The sequence below is a fragment of the Procambarus clarkii genome, chromosome 3 (genome assembly GCF_040958095.1).
Source record: "Procambarus clarkii isolate CNS0578487 chromosome 3, FALCON_Pclarkii_2.0, whole genome shotgun sequence".
Taxonomy (NCBI): Eukaryota; Metazoa; Arthropoda; class Malacostraca; order Decapoda; family Cambaridae; genus Procambarus; species Procambarus clarkii.
This window is the reverse complement of record NC_091152.1, coordinates 1,269,061-1,280,045: the sequence shown is the minus strand read 5'-3', so window position 1 is coordinate 1,280,045 and position 10,985 is coordinate 1,269,061.

The window sequence follows — 10,985 nt, the reverse complement described above, 5'->3', positions numbered from 1 at the left end:
AGCCGAGGCTATTTGAGCCACTTCCCCGACGGCAACTCGGATGGTAATCTTGGGCATACCATTTCACCAAATCACCTCATTCTTTGGGGCACACGTGAGGAACACAAATGCGAACAAGCCTGAATGGTCCCCAGGACTATATGCGAATGAAAACTCACACCCCAGAAGTGACTCGAACCCATACTCCCAGAAGCAACGCAACTGGTAACTACAGGGCGCCATAATCCGCTTGACCATCACGGCCGTCAAAAGGAAGTGATAGCCGAGGCTATTTGAGCCACTTCCCCGACGGCAACTCGGATGGTAATCTTGGGCATAGCATTTCACCAAATCACCTCATTCTTTGGGGCACACGTGAGGAACACAAATGCGAACAAGCCTGAATGGTCCCCAGGACTATATGCGAATGAAAACTCACACCCCAGAAGTGACTCGAACCCATACTCCCAGAAGCAACGCAACTGGTAACTACAGGGCGCCTTAATCCGCTTGACCATCACGGCCGTCAAAAGGAAGTGATAGCCGAGGCTATTTGAGCCACTTCCCCGACGGCAACTCGGATGGTAATCTTGGGCATAGCATTTCACCAAATCACCTCATTCTTTGGGGCACACGTGAGGAACACAAATGCGAACAAGCCTGAATGGCCCCAGGACTATATGCGAATGAAAACTCACACCCCAGAAGTGACTCGAACCCATACTCCCAGAAGCAACGCAACTGGTAACTACAGGGCTCCTTAATCCGCTTGACCATCACGGCCGTCAAAAGGAAGTGATAGCCGAGGCTATTTGAGCCACTTCCCCGACGGCAACTCGGATGGTAATCTTGGGCATAGCATTTCACCAAATCACCTCATTCTTTGGGGCACACGTGAGGAACACAAATGCGAACAAGCCTGAATGGTCCCCAGGACTATATGCGAATGAAAACTCACACCCCAGAAGTGACTCGAACCCATACTCCCAGAAGCAACGCAACTGGTAACTACAGGGCGCCTTAATCCGCTTGACCATCACGGCCGTCAAAAGGAAGTGATAGCCGAGGCTATTTGAGCCACTTCCCCGACGGCAACTCGGATGGTAATCTTGGGCATAGCATTTCACCAAATCACCTCATTCTTTGGGGCACACGTGAGGAACACAAATGCGAACAAGCCTGAATGGTCCCCAGGACTATATGCGAATGAAAACTCACACCCCAGAAGTGACTCGAACCCATACTCCCAGAAGCAACGCAACTGGTAACTACAGGGCGCCTTAATCCGCTTGACCATCACGGCCGTCAAAAGGAAGTGATAGCCGAGGCTATTTGAGCCACTTCCCCGACGGCAACTCGGATGGTAATCTTGGGCATAGCATTTCACCAAATCACCTCATTCTTTGGGGCACACGTGAGGAACACAAATGCGAACAAGCCTGAACGGTCCCCAGGACTATATGCGAATGAAAACTCACACCCCAGAAGTGACTCGAACCCATACTCCCAGAAGCAACGCAACTGGTAACTACAGGGCGCCTTAATCCGCTTGACCATCACGGCCGTCAAAAGGAAGTGATAGCCGAGGCTATTTGAGCCACTTCTCCGACGGCAACTCGGATGGTAATCTTGGGCATAGCATTTCACCAAATCACCTCATTCTTTGGGGCACACGTGAGGAACACAAATGCGAACAAGCCTGAATGGTCCCCAGGACTATATGCGAATGAAAACTCACACCCCAGATAAACGCACTTTATTTTGAAAGCTTGGGTGTGAGTTTTCATTCGCATATAGTCCTGGGGACCATTCAGGCTTGTTCGCATTTGTGTTCCCCACGTGTGCCCCAAAGAATGAGGTGATTTGGTGAAATGCTATGCCCAAGATTACCATCCGAGTTGCCGTCGGGGAAGTGGCTCAAATAGCCTCGGCTATCACTTCCTTTTGACTGCCGTGATGGTCAAGCGGATTAAGGCGCCCTGTAGTTACCAGTTGCGTTGCTTCTGGGAGTATGGGTTCGAGTCACTTCTGGGGTGTGAGTTTTCATTCGCATATAGTCCTGGGGACCATTCAGGCTTGTTCGCATTTGTGTTCCTCACGTGTGCCCCAAAGAATGAGGTGATTTGGTGAAATGCTATGCCCAAGATTACCATCCGAGTTGCCGTCGGGGAAGTGGCTCAAATAGCCTCGGCTATCACTTCCTTTTGACGGCCGTGATGGTCAAGCGGATTAAGGCGCCCTGTAGTTACCAGTTGCGTTGCTTCTGGGAGTATGGGTTCGAGTCACTTCTGGGGTGTGAGTTTTCATTCGCATATAGTCCTGGGGACCATTCAGGCTTGTTCGCATTTGTGTTCCTCACGTGTGCCCCAAAGAATGAGGTGATTTGGTGAAATGCTATGCCCAAGATTACCATCCGAGTTGCCGTCGGGGAAGTGGCTCAAATAGCCTCGGCTATCACTTCCTTTTGACGGCCGTGATGGTCAAGCGGATTAAGGCGCCCTGTAGTTACCAGTTGCGTTGCTTCTGGGAGTATGGGTTCGAGTCACTTCTGGGGTGTGAGTTTTCATTCGCATATAGTCCTGGGGACCATTCAGGCTTGTTCGCATTTGTGTTCCTCACGTGTGCCCCAAAGAATGAGGTGATTTGGTGAAATGCTATGCCCAAGATTACCATCCGAGTTGCCGTCGGGGAAGTGGCTCAAATAGCCTCGGCTATCACTTCCTTTTGACGGCCGTGATGGTCAAGCGGATTAAGGCGCCCTGTAGTTACCAGTTGCGTTGCTTCTGGGAGTATGGGTTCGAGTCACTTCTGGGTGTGAGTTTTCATTCGCATATAGTCCTGGGGACCATTCAGGCTTGTTCGCATTTGTGTTCCTCACGTGTGCCCCAAAGAATGAGGTGATTTGGTGAAATGCTATGCCCAAGATTACCATCCGAGTTGCCGTCGGGGAAGTGGCTCAAATAGCCTCGGCTATCACTTCCTTTTGACGGCCGTGATGGTCAAGCGGATTAAGGCGCCCTGTAGTTACCAGTTGCGTTGCTTCTGGGAGTATGGGTTCGAGTCACTTCTGGGGTGTGAGTTTTCATTCGCATATAGTCCTGGGGACCATTCAGGCTTGTTCGCATTTGTGTTCCTCACGTGTGCCCCAAAGAATGAGGTGATTTGGTGAAATGCTATGCCCAAGATTACCATCCGAGTTGCCGTCGGGGAAGTGGCTCAAATAGCCTCGGCTATCACTTCCTTTTGACGGCCGTGATGGTCAAGCGGATTAAGGCGCCCTGTAGTTACCAGTTGCGTTGCTTCTGGGAGTATGGGTTCGAGTCACTTCTGGGGTGTGAGTTTTCATTCGCATATAGTCCTGGGGACCATTCAGGCTTGTTCGCATTTGTGTTCCTCACGTGTGCCCCAAAGAATGAGGTGATTTGGTGAAATGCTATGCCCAAGATTACCATCCGAGTTGCCGTCGGGGAAGTGGCTCAAATAGCCTCGGCTATCACTTCCTTTTGACGGCCGTGATGGTCAAGCGGATTAAGGCGCCCTGTAGTTACCAGTTGCGTTGCTTCTGGGAGTATGGGTTCGAGTCACTTCTGGGGTGTGAGTTTTCATTCGCATATAGTCCTGGGGACCATTCAGGCTTGTTCGCATTTGTGTTCCTCACGTGTGCCCCAAAGAATGAGGTGATTTGGTGAAATGCTATGCCCAAGATTACCATCCGAGTTGCCGTTGGGGAAGTGGCTCAAATAGCCTCGGCTATCACTTCCTTTTGACGGCCGTGATGGTCAAGCGGATTAAGGCGCCCTGTAGTTACCAGTTGCGTTGCTTCTGGGAGTATGGGTTCGAGTCACTTCTGGGGTGTGAGTTTTCATTCGCATATAGTTCTGGGGACCATTCAGGCTTGTTCGCATTTGTGTTCCTCACGTGTGCCCCAAAGAATGAGGTGATTTGGTGAAATGCTATGCCCAAGATTACCATCCGAGTTGCCGTCGGGGAAGTGGCTCAAATAGCCTCGGCTATCACTTCCTTTTGACGGCCGTGATGGTCAAGCGGATTAAGGCGCCCTGTAGTTACCAGTTGCGTTGCTTCTGGGAGTATGGGTTCGAGTCACTTCTGGGGTGTGAGTTTTCATTCGCATATAGTCCTGGGGACCATTCAGGCTTGTTCGCATTTGTGTTCCTCACGTGTGCCCCAAAGAATGAGGTGATTTGGTGAAATGCTATGCCCAAGATTACCATCCGAGTTGCCGTCGGGGAAGTGGCTCAATAGCCTCGGCTATCACTTCCTTTTGACGGCCGTGATGGTCAAGCGGATTAAGGCGCCCTGTAGTTACCAGTTGCGTTGCTTCTGGGAGTATGGGTTCGAGTCACTTCTGGGGTGTGAGTTTTCATTCGCATATAGTCCTGGGGACCATTCAGGCTTGTTCGCATTTGTGTTCCTCACGTGTGCCCCAAAGAATGAGGTGATTTGGTGAAATGCTATGCCCAAGATTACCATCCGAGTTGCCGTCGGGGAAGTGGCTCAAATAGCCTCGGCTATCACTTCCTTTTGACGGCCGTGATGGTCAAGCGGATTAAGGCGCCCTGTAGTTACCAGTTGCGTTGCTTCTGGAGTAGTGGTTCGAGTCACTTCTGGGGTGTGAGTTTTCATTCGCATATAGTCCTGGGGGACCATTCAGGCTTGTTCGCATTTGTGTTCCTCACGTGTGCCCCAAAGAATGAGGTGATTTGGTGAAATGCTATGCCCAAGATTACCATCCGAGTTGCCGTCGGGGAAGTGGCTCAAATAGCCTCGGCTATCACTTCCTTTTGACGGCCGTGATGGTCAAGCGGATTAAGGCGCCCTGTAGTTACCAGTTGTGTTGCTTCTGGGAGTATGGGTTCGAGTCACTTCTGGGGTGTGAGTTTTCATTCGCATATAGTCCTGGGGACCATTCAGGCTTGTTCGCATTTGTGTTCCTCACGTGTGCCCCAAAGAATGAGGTGATTTGGTGAAATGCTATGCCCAAGATTACCATCCGAGTTGCCGTCGGGGAAGTGGCTCAAATAGCCTCGGCTATCACTTCCTTTGACGGCCGTGATGGTCAAGCGGATTAAGGCGCCCTGTAGTTACCAGTTGCGTTTGCTTCTGGGAGTATGGGTTCGAGTCACTTCTGGGGTGTGAGTTTTCATTCGCATATAGTCCTGGGGACCATTCAGGCTTGTTCGCATATGTGTTCCTCACGTGTGCCCCAAAGAATGAGGTGATTTGGTGAAATGCTATGCCCAAGATTACCATCCGAGTTGCCGTCGGGGAAGTGGCTCAAATAGCCTCGGCTATCACTTCCTTTTGACGGCCGTGATGGTCAAGCGGATTAAGGCGCCCTGTAGTTACCAGTTTCGTTGCTTCTGGGAGTATGGGTTCGAGTCACTTCTGGGGTGTGAGTTTTCATTCGCATATAGTCCTGGGGACCATTCAGGCTTGTTCGCATTTGTGTTCCTCACGTGTGCCCCAAAGAATGAGGTGATTTGGTGAAATGCTATGCCCAAGATTACCATCCGAGTTGCCGTCGGGGAAGTGGCTCAAATAGCCTCAGCTATCACTTCCTTTTGACGGCCGTGATGGTCAAGCGGATTAAGGCGCCCTGTAGTTACCAGTTGCGTTGCTTCTGGGAGTATGGGTTCGAGTCACTTCTGGGGTGTGAGTTTTCATTCGCATATAGTCCTGGGGACCATTCAGGCTTGTTCGCATTTGTGTTCCTCACGTGTGCCCCAAAGAATGAGGTGATTTGGTGAAATGCTATGCCCAAGATTACCATCCGAGTTGCCGTCGGGGAAGTGGCTCAAATAGCCTCGGCTATCACTTCCTTTTGACGGCCGTGATGGTCAAGCGGATTAAGGCGCCCTGTAGTTACCAGTTGCGTTGCTTCTGGGAGTATGGGTTCGAGTCACTTCTGGGGTGTGAGATTTCATTCGCATATAGTCCTGGGGACCATTCAGGCTTGTTCGCATTTGTGTTCCTCACGTGTGCCCCAAAGAATGAGGTGATTTGGTGAAATGCTATGCCCAAGATTACCATCCGAGTTGCCGTCGGGGAAGTGGCTCAAATAGCCTCGGCTATCACTTCCTTTTGACGGCCGTGATGGTCAAGCGGATTAAGGCGCCCTGTAGTTACCAGTTGCGTTGCTTCTGGGAGTATGGGTTCGAGTCACTTCTGGGGGGTGAGTTTTCATTCATATATATATTATATATATATATAATATGTCGTACCTAGTAGCCAGAACGCACTTCTCAGCCTACTATGCAAGGCCCGATTTGCCTAATAAGCCAAGTTTTCCAGAATTAATATATTTTCTCAATTTTTTTCTTATGAAATGATAAAGCTACCCATTTCATTATGTATGAGGTCAATTTTTTTTTATTGGAGTTAAATTAACGTAGATATATGACCGAACCTAACCAACCCTACCTAACCTAACCTAACCTATCTTTATAGGTTAAGTTAGGTTAGGTAGCCGAAAAAGTTAGGTTAGGTTGGTTAGGTAGGTTAGGTAGTCGAAAACAATTAATTCATGAAAACTTGGCTTATTAGGCAAATCGGGCCTTGAATAGTAGGCTGAGAAGTGAGTTCTGGCTACTAGGTACGACATATATATATATATATATATATATATATATATATATATATATATATATATATATATATATATATATATATATATATATATATATATATATATATATATATGCACTCTCCTGGGTGCCCCCATTGGCCCACGAGCAATCGAGGAGGTCCTGGCTGCAAAAATCACTGACCTAAAGAGAATGCAGGACAGGATTGACAAGATTGATGCCCATGATGCTCTCTTTCTCCTTACAAGATGCCTGTCTCTCCCTAAGTTGACCTACTTTCTGAGATGTTCTCCATCCTACAGCAGCCCTAAGTTAAATGTGTATGACACCCTTCTGAGGTCCATGCTGGTGAAAGTCCTGAACCTGCCATTGGACGACTCTCAGTGGGAGCAAGCAACCCTTCCTGTAAGACTCGGCGGCCTTGGTGTCCGCACAGGCCTCCCAAATTGCTCTACCAGCCTTCCTTTCCTCCTCTCATGCATCGCACGACCTCGTCAGAGATATTTTACCTGCAACCTTGAGAGATTCAGCAGGAATACACGATCCTGCTTTCACTGAATGTTCAAATCAGTGGAATGTTCTTGCAGCCCCAGCAATATTATAGAGCCAACAAAACAACACAAACAGTCCGGCTGGGACCACCCTCTAGTGGAAAAAGTAGCTGATGCCATGCTAAGCGTCGCAACATCAGACAAGGAGAAAGCCCGCCTCAGAGCATGTGCGTGCCCCCCATGCAGGAGACTTCCTCCTGGCAGTACCCATGTCTGCAATGGGCACGCGCCTAGATCCAGAATCCCTTCGTGTAGCAGTGGCCCTCCGCCTTGGTGCCCCAATTCACACTGAATACAAGTGTATTTGCAACAACGTGGAAGCAGACCAATACGGACTGCATGGGTTGCATTGCGGAAGAACAAAGGGCTGGCATGCAAGACACAACGAGGTCAATGACATCATCAAGAGAAGCCTCGTCTCAGCTGGGTGCCCAGCGGAGAGAGAACCTCGCATCCTAGGGGTCCCAAACCCGGATTTCCCAGCACTTCGCCCTGATGGCATCACCATATACTCATGGAAGGAGGGTAGACAGTTGGTGTGGGACTACACATGTGTATCCACCCTGGCTGACACCTATGTACACTTCGGAGCTGATCAAGCAGGTGGGGCGGCCAACCACAGGGAAACAGCAAATCACTCAAGTACAGGCGACTGGAAGGTCAATACCTCTTTGTTCCCATAGCGTCTGAGACGCATGGCCCCTGGGGCAAGAGTGCCTTGGGATTTCTCAAGGAATTGGGGTCCAAGCTCATTGACGTCACCAGAGACCCAAGGGCTTCCAGTTTTTTATTTCAGCGTCTCAGTTGTGGCGATCCAGAGGGGAAAAAGCTTGCTGCGTCCTCGGTTCCTGTCCAGAAGCGGAGGAGCTTCAAGAGATCCATAACCTTTAGGCATTTTGTCTTGTATGTTTTGTAACCTTTAAATAACAATAAAGGAAAAAAAAAGGGGAAGGGGGGTGGTAGGAGAAAAGCACACCAGAAACTGTATTGGAGGGGACCCACATTCCCTCCAATGCGTTATGTGTGGTTTCCTCCGAGGCTATGGGTCCCCCCTTCTTCCAGCCAGAGGTGGTACTCCCTTCCCTATAAAAAATATTATATATATATATATATATATAAGATTATATATTAATCTATATATACTATATATATATATTAATATATATAATATATATTATAGTATATAAATATATATATATATATATATTATAAATATAAATATATATAATATATATATATATATATATATATCTATATATATAGTATGTCATACCTAAAGCCAGAACGCACTTCTCAGCCTACTATGCAAGGCCCGATTTGCCTAATAAGCCAACTTTTCCTGAATTAATATATTTTCTCTAATTTTTTTCTTATGAAATGATAAAGCTACCCATTTCATATGTATGAGGTCAATTTTTTTTTATTGGAGTTAAAATTAACGTAGATATATGACCATACCTAACAACCCTACCTAACCTAACCTACCTGTCTTTATAGGTTAGGTTAGGTTAGGTAGCCGAAAAAGTTAGGTTAGGTTAGGTTAGGTCAGGTTAGGTAGGTCGAAAAACAATTAATTCATGAAAACCTTGGCTTATTAGGCAAATCGGGCCTTGCATATTAGCAGAGCAGTATCGTTCTAGCTACTAGGTACCGACATTATATATATATAGATCTATATATATATATATATATATATATTATATATATATATATAATATATATATATTATATAATATTATATAATATTATATCTCGATATATATATATATATATATATATATATATATATTATATAAATATTTATGATCGATGTTCCCTTCGGGAATCTTAATTTTAAGATGAATAGGAAAACCAGGGATATACTGAACATCTTGTATCAGAATCTTTACTTTAAAAAACATAACGTTTCGAATACTTCTCGTATTCATCATCAGATCTAAAAGAAAAAACAAAATCACAGTCAAATAGCTGGTAAACAAAGAACTCATACTGAATATAATTGCCTATCAAAGAAAGGAAAAAGCTTAAAAAACAAAACACTTAAGCGCACTTAAAGTGATCAATACAAATAAAACTTATTAACTGTCACATATATTAACACTAATTTAAAATCCATTAAACTACAAGATGAAATTTATAACTACTAAACAAACCATTCTATTAAACTTACGTGAAGTGATCAGAAGTGAAACTTGATACCTAACACATAGATACTAAACTCTATAACAAATATTTATATAATAACTACAAATCTACAAAAAATGTATGTAAAATACAAACAGAATAAACGACAATTATAAAGTACTAACCAAAATCTTATAAAAAACTCAAAATTAAATAAAATTAAATACCAAAAATGTATTATATATCCTAAATAAAAGATTATATTAATGTACAATGTTAAGACTTGAAATAAGTAAGAAAGGGCAAAGACATGGTAAACTAAACAAAATTAAACTACCAAAATAAACTAAAAATCAAATTACAGGGCCTACTGTGCACTATACAGTGTACAATTGAACAGCTGAAAGGTTGCTATTTTAACAGAGACCGCAGCTCCTTTATATATAAGGATTCCATTACTCTCAAATCTGACTGGCCATTCATACAAGTGTCCAGAATTTTAAAAATCAGATTCCAGCAGAGAATGATCAAACTCATAACAATGGTTTCTAATCTCCGAAAATGCTGGTTTAGACAATGGTAATCCAGTCCTAAAAGATAATCCCCGGTGCTCAAGTATCCTAATCTTAAAGTTCCGAATGGAAACTCCCGACATATCCAGCATTACAGCTGGAACAATTATACATATATACGACATTTGAGCACAAGGGGATAGGCACTTTATCTTTAAATTTAAAATAAGAGCCTATGGTATTTGGGTTGACAAAAATAAATCTAAAGTCTACTTGAGGATAACACTGCTGCAACATTCTCCTCAAACGACTCCTTACAGAAAAGCTAATACTGCCATAAAATGGTAATTTAATATATTTAAGATCCCTTTCCACTGTAGTAATCCTACACGATGGGTGAAACTTCTTATTTAAGAAATTCCTTATAAAAGTATAAACCATATGCACAGGATAACCATATTTGAAAAAAATTTCACAAGAAAATTAATTTCCTGATCATATATATATATATATATATGTCGTACCTAGTAGCCAGAACTCACTTCTCAGCCTACTATTCAAGGCCCGATTTGCCTAATAAGCCAAGTTTTCCTGAAATAATATATTTACTATATTTTTTTCTTATGAAATGATAAAGCAACCCTTTTCTCTATGTATGAGGTCAATTTTTTTTATTGGAGTTAAAATTAACGTAGATATATGACCGAACCTAACAACCCTACCTAACCTAACCTAACCTATATTTATAGGTAAGGTTAGGTTAAGGGTAGCCAAAAAAAGCTAGGATAGGTTAGGTTAGGTAGGTTAGGTAGACGAAAAAACATTAATTCATGAAAACTTGGCTTATTAGGCAAATCGGGCCTTGAATAGTAGGCTGAGAATTGCGTTCTGGCTATTAGGTACGACATATATATATGATATAATATATATATATATATATATATATATATATATATATATATATAGATATATATATATATATATATATATGATAAGATATATATATATATACATACATATATATGTATATATATATATATATATATAATATATATATATATATTATATATATTATATATATATATATATATATATATATATATATATATATGTCGTTACCTAATAGCCAGAACGCACTTCTCAGCCTACTATGCAAGGCCCGATTTGCCTAATGCGCCAAGTTTTCCTGAATTAATATATTTTCTCTAATTTTT